Source organism: Erpetoichthys calabaricus, chromosome 17 (genome assembly GCF_900747795.2).
Source record: "Erpetoichthys calabaricus chromosome 17, fErpCal1.3, whole genome shotgun sequence".
In the NCBI taxonomy this organism is placed as follows: domain Eukaryota; kingdom Metazoa; phylum Chordata; class Cladistia; order Polypteriformes; family Polypteridae; genus Erpetoichthys; species Erpetoichthys calabaricus.
Window position 1 is genome coordinate 10161435 of NC_041410.2, and position 16646 is coordinate 10178080.

At 39.5% G+C, this 16646-nt stretch overlaps 1 protein-coding gene across 1 annotated transcript in view; it reads right to left on the bottom strand.

Moving 5' to 3' along the window:
* Positions 1-10839, bottom strand: part of brd4 (bromodomain containing 4) — a 131622-nt gene extending 120783 nt beyond the window's left edge. Inside the window, exon 1 of the mRNA XM_028823356.2 lies at positions 10741-10839. The gene's annotated coding sequence lies outside the window, so the exon portion shown is untranslated. The remainder of the gene's footprint in view (positions 1-10740) is intronic.
* Between the last annotated feature and the right edge of the window lie 5807 nt (positions 10840-16646).

Genomic DNA, 16646 nt, shown 5'->3' on the forward strand with positions numbered 1-16646 from the left:
CTTATTTTTTAAATGTGCTACATTTTCATACTGTTAGTAGATTCTGAAATAAAGTATAGATTTTCTGCCTGTCGTGTTTCTTTTTTACTACATATTGCTAATAGGACCGTCGGACCGACCAGGAAACCAACAAATGATCCAATCATCCTCCTATCCAAAAGGATATACTAACTAGAAGAAAGAAGTAATTTCCATTATTGATTTATTGATTGCGTATATCAAACAAAAAACTACTGTTGAACTCAACCCAATTGTTGACTCATTTTACCTTTTGAAAAAGGCAGAAGATTACTGCACCAACTTTAGAAGTCATGTAGGCAGAAATAAAAGATGCAGAACCTGTTTGAAAAATAAATGAATCACTGTGGTGAAGCAAGTCAGGGGTCTGAGGCAGTGTGTGGTTTTTCTTTTCTTAAATAAAAAAAATGGTGAAGTTCAGACTCTGGAAGCGTAGGTGCATACCAGTGAGAAACTACGCAGCCACAGGGTATGCAATGGATAAGTTGGGTAAATGCTTATGAATGTGCAAGCGTGATCAGCGCTGCCATTCCCTATTGACGCTCTGTGGGTTGTTACAGAAAGTACCTGCACCCACAAAGTATAAAAAGGGTCAAAATAGGACAGAGAGAATTGAGAAAGAAAGAAAAAGAGAAGGGGAGAAAAATGAAGGAACATGGTTGGAGAGAACAAGGAGATCAGGAGTGTGAGCTAATGTGTTGGAAAGGCAAGAGGGTCGGAAGGCCCCATGGTGAGTAATGGGAAAAGCACTTCACTGCGGGTTGTCCATGTTGAGCAATTTGGAGGATTATCTCCACAAATGCCAAGGGCACCAATCAAAGTGGTGGGCAAGCAAGCTGCTTAATAGTTGACCATGCAAGGCAGAGTCAATCCCACTGAGAAGACACAACGAGGTGAGCAGTGGAAACATATGAGAGAAACACAATGAGGATCGCAGGTAGATAAGACAGAAGAAATGGAACTCAATTTTGAATCTTTATTTTATCATTGATGTTTTAAACCGATTTAATTGGATTATTTGTTGATCTATTTTATCTCCAACAAAGAGCACTAGTTTTTATGGATTATTTAGTGATGACATGATTGCACATTATTCTTTTGACACTGACTGTTTTCAATAAACTGTACTAAGCACTTTTGCACCAACATGGTTTCTGTTTGTCCTTATTGCACTAGTTCAATCCTCAGTACATGACTATTGAAGTCTCATAAACAGGAGGAAGTCAAGGCTGCGGGAACCTGAGGCATCACAACAACTAAATACATTCCCAAAGTGTTCTTTTTCCTGTGTGCTACCAGTAACTGAAATTTACTGGAAAGTTACACCTCTGAATTAGTTAAAATGGGCTTAAGAATGTTATGTATATTAAGACAAAACAGCACACGACAATCCTCATAAATGTAAAAGATCAACATAATTTAGGCAGTGATGCTCATGTAATAATTCTTTGCATTTATATAGCACTTTTCTCACTACTCAAAGCTTTTCACATCAAACAGAATGGCATGAATCACTAAGCAAGTTGCACTTTTTCCACCTGACCATTCCTCTTTTTAGTTAATCTACCTCTAAAACAGTGTTATAATCTGGTTAGGACTAAAGCAATAAACCAACGGTATCTGTCATGCATGCTCTCAGCAAAGTTTTAACCTACCTTATATTACTTAAAATACTATGCATCAGTTTCTAGATTTAATGGGTACACTTTATAAAGTCCTTTATTAAATAAAATGAGTTTGCCTTTTATTCAGGCTACGGTGGAACATCAACTATAGATTCACAATTACTCGAAGTTTTTCTTTTCCCCCAAAAACGATGGGTTTTTTTTTTGGTATCAAATGCAACTTAATGACCCAACACTAGTGAAGCCAGATGGTGCATAAATATGCTCAGTAGGTTGTGTTTCAGTAATTGGATGAATAGTACATAGCAAAATGGTGCACATTTCAGGTCATAAGGTCACCTTGAAAAGAATATGACAGTATTAGCTCTTTTAAAAAAATAAATTATAGTGACATTAAAAATCATGATCTCACAAGTTCTGTCATCTATTTTACTACTTTACATATTCTTGCACAGAATGTTTAAAGGTGCAATATTTACCTTTAAACATTTATCTTATCTTTCCACAAGCTGATAACTATAAGAGCGGCTATGTGCAATAAATGACCTATTATGTTTAAGTCCAGTGCTTTACTTAGAGAAACAGTGGGACCGATGTGCTGTCTACTGTTATAGGTGGGAGAGTTGAAATCACACAAATATTTGATAACAAAGAGTACCCTACTCTTTGAAAAATAAAAAGATGAATTTTTTAGGAAATACTTCATAAATCACATAAGAATACTGGAAGATAAAGTTATAGAAAACCTGAAATTTCCAGCCACTTTCACCTACTTCATATGAATAAACTTAGCGATTTGAAGGCAGTTGATGACAAGCTTCCATAAAACAGGTCGCGTAATTTGACATGCCCAGTGACTCACTCCAACTAGTGTGTGACTCGTTCCGTTAAAATCAAACAGGTATTTGTCATTGCTGAAAACCAATAAATGCTGGTCTAGAAGTACAATACAAAAAAAGAATGTAACAATAAAGAAGCTTTTCATCTGCCTTATGTCTCATGTTTTAAATACCACAAAAAGAATTTTGATTGCTGCCAAAGTTGCCGTACATGTTACCCTTTTTTTACAGCATGGACTGCACCAGGCATCATGCTGTTGACTGTCAAAAAAAGGGGCAAGTAAGACGGTGTTGGAAGGTCAGTATATGATCGCTAAATGTGACATGTCGAGCAACTTTCAATCATTTATACTGGAAGGGTCCAGCAACAAGATCAGCAATTATGGTTGGCAAATCTGACATACTCCACAACAAGAAGTTGTGTAATTTGACATTAGCTTAAGTCACATCAGGGAAGTGCGTTCTTAGCAGTTCTGATACTCAACTATCAGTAATGAATAACAAATAGGAATTTAACTAAGGAAAAAAAAAAAAGTCTTTATCCAATATCAATGTTATAACTTAACTAATTGTAAAGGGCAAATTAGTCTTCAATGCATGCATCTTTCTGATTGACAAAAGAAAAATGCATCAGAAAATTAAATACTGTGTAAACCATATTACTGACATTATAGTGAACACGCCATCACTTTGTTCTGCAAACTGTATGAATTATTAGCCACTGTGGGATGAACTGCTAGATCTTTGGCAGAAAATCTGCAATTCTCAATCACCAATCTGACAAGAAGTGATTATCACATAGTATCCTGTTGATAAGACGGACCATGCTTTGTTGTTCGTTGTTTTAGTGGCTGTAGAGCATTTTGTTACACTCATATCTCTGACTTTTCATGATGCAAATACATACAGAATACCTAAATAGTAACTCAACTACTGGCACCCTTAATATATACTTGACTACCTACACACACCCCTAAACCATATCACTACAAACTTGAAGTTCAAACTGTTCCAGAACGTAAAAAATTGCAAATTCTTAAACACTTCTGGCCCCAAGGATTTCAGATAATGGACTGGGAACCAGTATTGTAAAAGTACTTATCTGTGTTGGAAGAAGTTCAATCCAGAGTAGAATGAACCCTCTTTTACAAATGTACTGAAATAGAAAATGCAGGAAAACCTAAAATTCAACTTGTACAGCCTAAGGTTTTTTTCCCAATAATTTATTTTCTATGTCTATTTTTCTGAATGAAGTATTTTATGCTTAATAAATCAAGTCACACTGTGTGTGCAAGTTGTTGGCTGTGCAACATTTGTAGAAGTCTAATTAGTTGCTGCTCTTACAAAAATAAGAATTTGTGAAATGTAGGCTAATACATGGATATAAAAAGGGGGTGTTACAGGCTAGCTGGAGTGCTACAAGTGAAGTAGCTATAAGTGTGTGAGTGGGTGTGTTTATGTTGGAACAAAGAATAATGCTACATGCAAATGACTACTAAGGACTGTCCAAAATTGAGGCACAAAGAATTAAAATCATTCCAAATTTGGAAAAAAGTTGGGTCTTTTTTTTTTATCCACACAAAGATGAAGCTGTGCCTAGCAAGCAGTTCCCTAATCCATTTGGGACCATAATCCATTACACCTTGGCCAGGTGCAATGTATGTGGATTACACTTTAATTGATATTTCTAGACACATCTATTGATAATATTTATATCTTCTTACTCTTCCTCCTAAAAATCTCACTTCTGTTTTATTCTTTAACACTATAGCATTTTTGAATATATAAAAATGTTAAATTATGAAAGCATGGAGGTGTTTAGGAGAGATGACAGTGGAGTTTTTAACCAGATTGTTTAAAGGAATCTTGGAAAGTGAGACGATACCTAAGGAGTGGAGAAGAAGTGTACAGGTGCCAATATTTAAGAATAAGGAGGATGTGCAGGACTGCAGTAACTACAGGGGAATAAAATTGATGAGCCACAGCATGTAGTTATGGGAAAGAGTAGTGGAAGCTAGGTTTAGAACTGAGGTGATGATTAGTGAGCAGCAGGATGGTTTCATGCCAAGAAAGAGCATCACAGATGCAATGTTTGCTCTGAGGATGTTGATGGAGAAGCTTAGAGAAGGCCAGAAGGAGTTGCATTGCATCTTTGTGGACCTGGAGAAAGCATATGACAGGGTGCCTCGAGAGGAGCTGTGGTATTGTATGAGGAAGTCGGGAGTGGCAGAGAAGTACGTAAGAGTTGTACAGGATATGTACGAGGGAAGTGCGACAGTGGTGAGGTCTGCGGGAGGAGTGACAGATGCATTCAAGTTGGAGGAGGGATTACATCAGGGATCGGCTCTGAGCCCTTTCTTATTTGCAATGGTGATGGACAGGTTGACAGACGAGATTAGAGACCCCATGGACTATGATGTTTGCTGATGACACTGTGATCTGTAGCGATAGTAGGGAGCAGGTTGAGGAGACCCTGGAGAGGTGGAGATCTGCTCTAGAGAGAAGAGGAATGAAGGTCAGTAGGAACAAGACAGAATACATGTGTGTAAATGATAGGGAGGTCAGTGGAATGGTGAGGATGCAGGGAATAGAGTAGGCGAAGGTGGATGAGTTTAAATACTTGGGATCAACTGTACAGAGTAATGGGGATTGTGGAAAAGAGGTGAAAAAGAGTGCAGGCAGGGTGGAATGGGTGGAGAAGAGTGTCAGGAGTAATTTGTGACAGACGGGTATCAGCAAGAGTGAAAGGGAAGGTCTGCAGGACAGTAATGAGACCAGCTATGTTATATAGGTTGGAGACGGTGGCACTGACCAGAAAGCAGGAGACAGAGCTGGAGGTAGCAGAGTTAAAGATGCCAAGCTTTGCACTAGGTGTGACAAGGATGGATAGGATTAGAAATGAGGACATTAGAGGGTCAGCTCAAGTTGGATGGTTGGGTGACAAAGTCAGAGAGGCGATATTGTGTTGGTTTGGACATGTGCAGAGGAGAGATGCCGAGTATATTGGGAGAAGGATGCTAAGGATAGAGCTGCCAGAGAAGAGGAAAAGAGGAAGGCCTAAGCAAAGGTTTATGGATGTGGTGAGAGAGGACATGCAGGTGATGGGTGTAACACAACAAGATGCAGACAACAAAGATATGGATGAAGATGATCTGCTGTGGCAACCCCTAACTGGAGCAGCCAAAAGAAGAAATTAAATTATGAAATATGGCAGGTATTCTTTTCATGCCAAGACATGAGTAAGCTTTGCATTTCACTTGCATTCATATTTTGCTGTATTTTATATTTTCCTATTCTCTCTCTGGTGACTAAAATGTGGTTATGTATGCAGCTATATATGGTTCATGTTTGCACATTTTATGTGATATTAATACTTAACATTTCTGTGTTCTGCAGCCTTTTGGGCTATTTATTCAGTATGATAAAAAAAACAAAAAAAAAAAAAAAAATTCAACATGAAAAAGGTGGGAACTCATATGACACATCAAAACAAAACAATCGGTTTAAAATGGAACACTCAAATAAGCAAAACGTTTGACATGCAATACTCAATATATCAATGGTGAACTTGACAAAAAGAAAGCTGCTGTGAATTCAGTTTTAAAAATGCATTTTAAAATGAATTCTATATAATAATAATTTGTTTACAGATTTAAATTTCAAAAAATATCCATATGAGCACTGCTGTAAAAACCTACTGAAACGGTCTTGTGGCTATATAGCACAAAATCTCAATGTTGCAATGTTATGAATATCAGAATAGCCATTTTCAAAGCCTGTTGTTTTAAAATGCAGCTTGCAATCAATGGATGGCATCAAAATGCTCATTTAACATTATTTTATTGTGATGATTATTGTGATAACATTGCTGATAAAAAAAAAATTGATTCCAACTTTTGACCCTTGGAACAAAAGTGATGAAAATATCTTTATCACAAATGACACAGAAAAAGTATCTGCAATTTTCAAAAAGAATCAAAAGCTAATATATTCAACCTGTGATGCTTACAGCAATTTGTACTTGTGTTTTATCCAAGTACAACAAATGAGAGTTTTTGAACTTTTATTATCATCTATTTCACTAGTCACTCCCTTGGGTATTGTTTGAGATACACCCAGTTAAAATGCAATAAAAGTATAATAAGAATTCAGAATAATTCGTCTACAACTTGTGAATTGCTTTGGGTACAACCATCTTTGTAATTCATAAGATACAAATTAAGTTCAACATATAGGGAGAGTGTCTAACAATGCATAACAAGCATTAAGACTGTATAGAAATGCCTCTAAAGTACCAAGAACTTAATGGATGGAATCTGGGAGCCCAAGTGCACAAACTTAATGAAGCCAGACAACATTCACAACACTAACACGTGAACACTGCTTTTCTAAAGTATATGGAACACCGTAAACCATCAAAATTATATTAGAACACATCAAAAGGTGGACATCTATTAAAGGGGGGTAAACAAGAAAGGATTTCCATGTTAAAATTTAAAAAACTCAAAAACAACGTGTCAGCTTTGTCACACTTAATATTTCATCAGCAGAAACACTACATGACAGACATGCACTTTACACTATCAGTTTAATGGCGCTCCGCTACCACCAAAATAAAATTATGAAGTTGTATCTAATATTGATGTAACAGATGATGCCCCTGAAGAATTACATTTAAGTGTTTACAAATTAAGGTAGAGTAGTCACAGAAATTCTCATCATGCAATTAACAAAGTTTTTTTTACTGCACAAGTGCTAGCTTTATCTACCCAACTCTTTTCAGTACACAAGTGACAGTAGACATTTGGCTGCAGGCGTAAACTCTCTGGCCCAGGTGGCAATAGTATAACTCCTCACAACCCCATATATATAGTACACCTGACAGAAAATTATACTTAATGTGTAAAGATGACTCCCACTCACATATTTTCATTGGAAGTCTTTTCATGTTGAGTTGACAGAATGGTTGCTTACCATATATACATACACACATACATACAGTACATACATACATACACATACATTAGTTTGGGGGGAAATGGGCGTGGTTTTGGTTGATGGATAACCCCCAACATGTGTCCCCAGTGTAATTGCACAATAATCAGCACTAAAATGGTTTGATGGCACACCACATGTCAGCGACTTTAGGGGCATCTTTGGGTGCTGCTGATATTCAGTTAACAAACGTGAAACATTCAATGTAAAACATTAAGCAGGAAGAATCTGACGATAGTGACAGTGGTTTACAATGCAAAGAAGTATACAATTATTTAATGGAAATACCTAAACCTTGTCCCAAAGGCTTCTTCAATCGTTTTCTTAAAAAGCAAACACTGCGATAAACGTCAAGACTCGAACAAGGAGGAGTTATAAAGAGAAAACAATCGCGGTTTTCCCCTCCTGAAATCAATACAACTGGCTGCGCACTTAACTTGCTCCTCTGCAATACCAAATCCTAAAATGACCCTCAAACATACAACAAAAGCGCCTCCATGCACCTACCAAAAATGACAAGCCAGAAGCGCCGCCGCAAAAGCCGGGCGAACAACCGGTTGCCGAACAGTCTAATAAAAACTACACATGGCCAGAAAAAGGTATTGGAGAACCTAGAATGCATGAAACACATTGTGCAACTTTCCAGGAATAAGCTACAGGAGAAGGGGAGGAGGGTGAGTGGGTGCACTGCAGCTTGCCGGTACGTGATGGAAATGGCGGAAAGGACGCGCCGAACACTGGCACACTACGACAGGCTTCGCAAACACAAAGCGGCGGGCAGTGACACAGATCGTAGCAAGAAATGGTGCTTCCTTACTCGGGTTTATATGCAGTCGAGATCATCTTCCTGAAAAAAAGGCACAAAATGGCGGTCGCAGGAAGCGCAGAGTCCTCCTCGTTTTTTTTTTTCTCTTTTATAGATCCAAACTGCAAATCCGGTGCGGCCGTCCTCATAAATACACCGCCCTTTGGTTTCTAAGGACGATATCCTCCTTTAAAATGAAATTACTCAAGTCGGATGGACAACCCAAAAAACGATATCGCACAGCTTCGCGCAGCCCCGAACCAACACTCTCCCCTTTTCAAAAATCTGTTTCGCCGGCTACGCTGATGGCTATTGCCTTCCACTTTTACGTAAGCAGCGTACCGTAACTAGCCTGGGCGCTTCGGCAAGAGCGCAACGCATGTTGCGCAAGCGACTTCTGTAATGCTGGCTACTGCTTCAGCTGCGCAGACACCGCAGAACTCCTTTCCGACCGGGGAAACATTCTCATTTGTAATAATACTGGAATTATTTAATCGCAGCAACACTAAACAAAAGCTGGCAACCCTATCAGCACAGCCGCATACTGGTATTCACGACCAAAGCCGGAATAACTCTGTATAACCTTCTCCAGCAGCGGCTTTCTGAAACAAAAGTTTCGGCTCAATTGCACAATCTACACATGCATGTGAACAATTGTGTGCATATGCGTTAATAACACCAACATAAACAAGAAGTAGCTGTTCAACTCATACAACATATACAGTCCAGAACAGAAAAGGATGATACCCACCCGAAAACCAATTCGGCACCAATGAGTCGAGTTTTGAAAAGTAATGTCAGAAAGCGTACACTTTGAGAGCTAAATCATAGTATTATCGGTCATCAAATTAAAACCAAATTTTAAAGCATGCATATATTGCTCTTTTGACAACACTCAGGTGTCAATCGCACACAATCCTACACTTGCCTACTAATATGCACAAACACACAGACGTGTATATATACACACATTAATGTGAAACCAGTGAAGAGCTAACGTCTTGTAAGTTGCTGCCAGTATAGGCACCGAACCAACAAGCGATTCCGCACTATATACATTATCTTGTAAAGCGTGGGGATTTGGTGTTAAATAAACCTAATTTATGACACAATTCTTGTCTCCATCATATACCAATAATCACACATGGACGAAACAAATGCCTGCTAAAGTCCATTTAATTGTCAATATTAAAGTCACACGATGGTGTCACATCTGGGGCTTTCAGTATTGATTTATAAAAGCCATATCCTGGTCACAACCCTCTTTTGCACAGCGTCAGTCTTGACTACACCCCATCGGGGGTGGGGACAGAACGCCGCAAGCCTCGCGATCAATGTTCAGGTTAAATACAAGTGTTGAAGACGTGAATATTCGAATCATGTTGTTATTACGTGAGCCAAACTGCACGATCGAACGTCGCCATAATTACCTTTTAATTTTTTAACCTCCAATGCAGAGTCGATGGCCGCCGGAGGAGAAACTATCGCGAGGCTGGAAGCAACCTTGAACGGGATGTACTCCCCAAATAAAAACACACATTCAGAGAAGATGCTACAGAGTTTCTTCGGAATATGGGAATTAACATTTCTGCAGTATCTTCTGTTACTAATGTATCAGTCGCTGATTTTAAGGATACACGTATGACGTAAGCACATTATGGCGTGTTGATCAGCTGTGCAGCCACACTTTAAAAAGCCATCAGATCAAATGAATTTTCAATCGTCGCCTAACGTATTTAACGTGTCTTTACCGGGGCAAGAAAGGTGTGATCCATCTCTTCGTTGTAACACCTACGACGCTGGTAATCTCAGCAACATTTATCTATCCCTTTAAACATCCCACTCCAACATCTACCTTCAGAAGATTGTCAGACCTCTGAATGCACTGTGAACGTGGGGGAAAAAAAATTACACGATGACCACAAGCGCACTTAAAAAAAAAATGTGTCGAATCTGCTGGAGGGATGGCGGCGGATATATGCGCTTGTATTCGCGGACAGCTCTGCGTAAGATTTTGTACGCAGCCGCAGAGCTCCTCTACACACGTTACGCCAGGATACGCACGTAACACGCGTCAAGAATACAGCCTTGGGCTACAAACAAACAACCTCGGCGTAGTCACGGTTCGCCCCCTCTTCCGACAAAAGAGCGACTGACACTGCCGAAAACCGCACGGAAATGGTAGGAGAAAAAACAAGTGCAGTCGGAAAAGCACAACGAGTTTACGCCACTGTGCCTCGGCTTAGAAATACAACGCGGCCTTTCAGTTCGTTGTCAGATTTTCCATCTTCCTTACCTCGAAGGCAGTAGGCCTTTCTAGGGGAGAATCTTTTTGAGCTTTTTGCACAAGAGAAGACGTTATTTCTACCGTTTATTTAGGTACATTACCGAACTTAAAGCACAAACACATAACCAGCTGCCATTCGAAAAGGTTACATACTTAAAAACATTTATTTACCTTCTCTTTTAAGTGGCTTTTTGGTACGCGCGCAGATCTTCCTCCCCGAATCCAGAACAAACAGCTTTCCGCCGACTGTAACGTCACACGCAGCGGTGTGACGCACGACGCATTCTCGCTTGACCCCTCCCCCAGAGCTGACAGCCTTCCTGCGACCGTACGCTGCTTAGTACGGGAAGCCACTTGTGTCAAAATAACGAGATAGGTAGGTCGTAAGAGAAGTGTTTGCGAACACATGTCAATAGAAGTTTCTCTTGAATGCAAATATATCCATCCATTTTCGCTATTTGAGTATGTTTCTAGTGCAAGGTCACACGGAGTCGAAGGTTATCTGAGCAACGTCGTGCCGAGTGAAGATACTCAAACGAAGAAATTAAAAATCTGTATTTCTGTATTAGCGTAAACCACTATAATTCGGTGAGTTTATAAGAAATGTAATGACTTGCTTAATATGGTAGAAGTACATAATACACAAGAATAGTTCCGTCATATAGAAACTGTGAAACTTCGTTTAAGTGTTTCAAGTCTAAATATTCTCAAATTAATAGAAATTTGGGCAATCCTCCGAATACCGGTCCCAAATTATTTAACAACTGTTTTCCTATCGAGTGGACAATATTTAGGAGCGGGAGCAATAAGGTTAGTTATAACCAGCTTACTTATTTAAAAATATAGGTTGCATATATTGTGGCGCAACTGCCACAAACGCAATCTTTTCGGCAATTATATGCATTTGCTCAGCGATAACTACAACATTTAGTTGCTCCGTGTTGAACCGTTACCACTAAGAGACGTTGCAGCTGTTGTGCTGGAATTAATACAAAATATTGGAAATACATCTTATTGTCTTGCAATAAATGTTTTTTCGCGGCTTTCAGTGTAGTATTGTCCACTCGATAGGAAAACAGTTGTTAAATAATTTGGGACCGGTATTCGGAGGATTGCCGAAATTTGTCATTTTTTTCACTCCCGATAGAAGTCCGTATAGGACTAGATCCCTAGTAAAGGATAAAAAATAACATCGTATTCATAATCACTGACGATGAAACAGTTTAAAACGATACACCACATGCTTATGTTTGAAATTTGTAATTTTTAATCTTCCAAGAATGTCTGTTTGAGAGTTAGAACTACCGGTAAGGAATGAAATATCAAACGTGATCATGTTGGCATAAAACGACACTCTATGTGCCTATAGATAGATAGATAGAAACTTTATTAATCCCAATGGGAAATTCACATTCTCCAGCAGCAGCATACTGATACAATAAATAATATTAAATTAAAGATTGATAATAATGCAGGTGAAAAACAGACAATAACTTTGTATAATGTTAACGTTTACCCCCCGGGTGGAATTGAAGAGTCGCATAGTTTGGGGGAGGAACGATCTCCTCAATCTGTCAGTGGAGCAGGACAGTGACAGCAGTCTGTCGCTGAAGCTGCTCTTCTGTCTGGAGATGATACTAGTTAGTGGATGCAGTGGATTCTCCATAATTGATAGGAGCCTGCTCAGCGCCCTTCGCTCTGCCACAGATGTTAAACTGTCCAGCTCCATGCCAACAATAGAGCCTGCCTTCCTCACCAGTTTGTCCAGGCGTGAGGCGTCTTTCTTCTTAATGCTGCCTCCCAAGCACACCACCGCATAGAAGAGGGCGCTCGCCACAACTGTCTGATAGAACATCTGCAGCATCTTATTGCAGATGTTGAAGGACGCCAGCCTTCTAAGGAAGTATAGTCGGCTCTGTCCTTTCTTGCACAGAGCATCAGTATTGGCAGTCCAGTCTAATTTATCATCCAGCTGCACTTCCAGATATTTATAGGTCTGCACCATCTATATTATACTATATTACCTATTGAAGTTTTGTGAGTAATTTTGACCCCTGATATCCCATTAGTGAAGCGAACCCCTGGGGTCGGTTGATGTGGCCTGCACAGCTTCAAGTCCTTCAAATAATTTCTGCTGAAGGCAACTCGCACCTTGCATAGATGGATAGACCTTTGGACGAGTCGAACTGTGTGTCATATCTAAGCGTTAAAACCACGGCTCGCCTACAGCTTGTGCAAAACGCTGCTACTCGATTTTTAACTGGCACAAGAAAGCATGAGCATGTTACCCCGATTTTGGCTTCCCTCCACTGGCTTCCAATTCATTTTCGAATCCATTTTAAGATCCTTGTATTTGTTTTTAAATCTTTTAATGGGTGTGCCCCTCTTTATTTGTCGGAACTGCTGCACCCTTACATACTGTCTTGGTCTCTCAGGTCAGCAGACCAGATGCTTTTACGCGTTGCCAAGGCACGATGCAAACTCCGAGGTGATCGAGCTTTTTCAGTTTCAGCCCCAAAACTCTGGAACGATTTGCCGTTGCACGTTAGGCAAGCTGCTTCGCTAGCTGCCTTTAAATCCTATTTAAAAACACATTTTTACTCTCTGGCTTTTAACCCTGTATAATATGTTGGCTATTTGTATACTTTTTATACTTTCTGTTAAGAATCTCTTCAGTTCTTATGTGTTTATGTGTTGTTTTTCTTTGTACAGCACTTTGGTCAGCCTTGAGGTTGTTTTTAAAGTGCTTTATAAATAAATGAAATAAATAAATAAAACTGAAGTGATTTCTAAACATTCCAAAGTAAGTGGTGGACCACATCATCACCAAGTCTGTGAATTTTTCTCCGGTTACTCTGGTTTTCTGGTTAAGATAGAGAATATACAGGTGCACCTCAATAAATTAGAATCTCATCGAAAATTTAATTTATTTCAGTAATTCAAAGAGTGAAACTCGTATATAGACTCATTACACACAGAGTGATATACAAGTATTTCAAGCGTTTATTTTCATTTTAATGATTATGGCTTATAGCTAATGAAAACCCTAAAATTCAGTATCTCAGAAAATTAAAACATTGTCAGTCAGTCATTGTCCAACCCACTATATCCGAACACAGGGTCAGGGGGTCTGCTGGAGCCAATCCCAGCCAGCATAGGGTGCCCGCCCACCGCATGGCACAAACACCAAGCACACACTAGGGACAGTTTAGGATCGCTAATGCACCTAACCTGCATGCATGTCTTTGGACTGTGGGAGGAAACCCACGCAGACACGGGGAGAACATGCAAACTCCATGCAGGGAGGACCTAGGAAGCGAACCCAGGTCTCCTTACTGCGTGGTAGCAGCGCTACCAGTGCGCCACTGTGCCACCCACTAGAACATTGTGAAAAAGTTCAATATTGTAGACTCATGGTGTCACACTCCACTCAGCTAATTAACCCAAAACACCTACAAAGGTGTCCTGAGCCTTTAAATGGTCTCTCAGTCTGGTTCAGTAGGCCACACAATCACGGGGAATACTGCTGACGTGACAGTTGTCCAGAAGACAGATTGACACCTCCACAAGGATGATAAGCCACAAAAGGTAATTGCTAAAGAAGTTGGCTGTTCACAGAGTGCTGTATCCAATCATATTAATGGAAAGTTGAATGGAAGGAAAAAATGTGTCAGAAAAAGGTGCACAAGCAACAGGAATAACTGCAGTCTTGATAGGTTTGTGAAACACAGCCCATTCAAGAATTTGGGTGGGATTCACAAGGAGTGGACTGTAGCTGGAGTCAGTGCTGCAAGAGCCACCTCACACACACAGACGTATCCGGGACATCAGCTACAACTGTCACAATTCTTGTATCAAGCTACTCCTGAACCAGAGACAACATCAGAAGCGTCTTACTTGGGCTAAGGAGAAAACAGACTGGACTGTTGCTCAGTGGTCCAAAGTCCTCTTTTCGGATGAAAGTCAATTTTGCATTTCATTCGGAAATCAAGTTCCCAGAGTCTGGAGGAAGAGTGGAGAGGCACAGAGTCTAAGTTGCTTGAGTTCCAGTGTGAAGCTTCCACAGTCGGTGATGATTTGGGGAGCCATGTCATCTGCTGGTGATGGTCCACTGTGTTTTATCAAGTCCAAAGTCAGCACAGCCAGACGTCTACCAGGAAATTTTAGAGCACTTAATGCTTCCCTCTGCTGACAAGCTTTATGCAGATGTTAATTTCATTTTCCAGCAGGATTTGGCACCTGCCCACACTGCCAAAAGAACCAATAACTGGTTTAATGACCATGGTGTGTATCACTGTGCTTGATTGGTCAGCAAACTCGCCTGACCTAAACCTCATAGATTGTCAAGAGGAAGATCAGAGACACCAGACCCAACAATGCAGACGAGCTGAAGGCCTCTATCAAAGGATCCTGGGCTTCCATAACAGCAGTGCCACAGGTTGATCGCTGCATTGATGCAGTAATTTATGCAAAAGGAGTCCCGACCAAGTATTGAGTGCATACATGGACATACTTTTCAGTAGGCCAAATTTTCTGTATTTAAAAATCAATTTATTTTATTGGTCTTGTGTAATATTCTAATTTTCTGAGATACTGAATTTTGAGTTTTCAAAATTCATAATCAGCAAAATGAAAAATAAATGCTTGAAATATATCACAATTTGTAATGAATCTATATATGAGTTTCACTTTTTGAACTGAATTACTGAAATAAATTAACTTTTCAATGATATTCAAATTTATTGAGATGCACTTGTATTAGGGAGCATTCGATACAATCAATAATCATCATACAAATAAGTCTATAATGATTTTTATTGCTGCGGTGGGTTGGCACCCTGCCCGGGATTGCTTCCTGCCTTGTGCCCTGTGTTGGCTGGGATTGGCTCCAGCAGACCCCCGTGACCCTGTGTTCGGATTCAGCGGGTTGGAAAATGGATGGATGGATGATTTTTATTGGTCCAGACCATCAGGAACCATCAATTCAGTTCATCGTCATCTGCTTGAAAATAAAAATTATAAGTAGTAGAAAGAATTTAATGATCCGTTACCTTAATAAAGTATTCAAACCCCTTCACTTTTTCATATTTCATTATGTTGCAGCATTGTGCAAAAATAATTTAGTTTTGCCTTGTTCAAGCAACAATCAGTACCCCATAACGACAGTAAAAACAGGATATTAGAATTTTTTTCAGATTTATTAAAAAACTAAAATACCACGTTCTGCCCAACAAACTTGTCTGTCCTATTCACCTAGATTGTCCAAAGTAACATCCAGTCAGGATCTGAAGATCCCTAAAGTGTTACTTTCCACCACAGTACTTGGTCACTTATTCACTTATTACATGAGTGTATAGTTCTTTTGTTTGAAGAAAAGCTTTCTAACATTTTTGTGAATTCCTCCCTTAACAAGTTTCCAATTATGTCCCCATGTTCTTGTAGAAGAATTAATCTTAAAGTAACAGCTGAGATCCACTGCACTAATTCTCTTCATAATTTCAATCACTTCAGTCATGTCACCTCTTAAATCTCCATTTGCTTAAACTGAAAAGGTTCTGCACTTTCACTGTCTCATAATAACTCATACTCCTTAGTCCCAGAATCAGGCTAGTTGCTCTTCTCTGGACTTTCTCCAGACTGCTATGTCAATGAGTTCAAAACTGCACACAGGACTCCCCATGAGGCCTTACCGGTGTGCTATAGATAGATAGATAGATAGATACTTTATTAATTCACTATCATAGATAGATAGATAGATAGATAGATAGATAGATAGATAGATAGATAGATACTTTATTAATCCCAAGGGGAAATTCACTATATAACGTGTGCATAACCTCAGTTGACTTGTACTAAACACATTATGTTACATAACATCTTTTTAGCCTTATGGATCACTTCTGCCTTGCTATAGATAGTGAGGGTCCAGTATGACTCTCAGATCAAACAGTTTCAAACCTCCTGTTGTTTACTCAACTGTTAACGTTTTTGCTTCCTACATGTAATATTTTATATTTACTTGCATTACATTTCATCTGCTATAAATCTGCCTCAGCCATTTTGATGCCCAGGTCCCT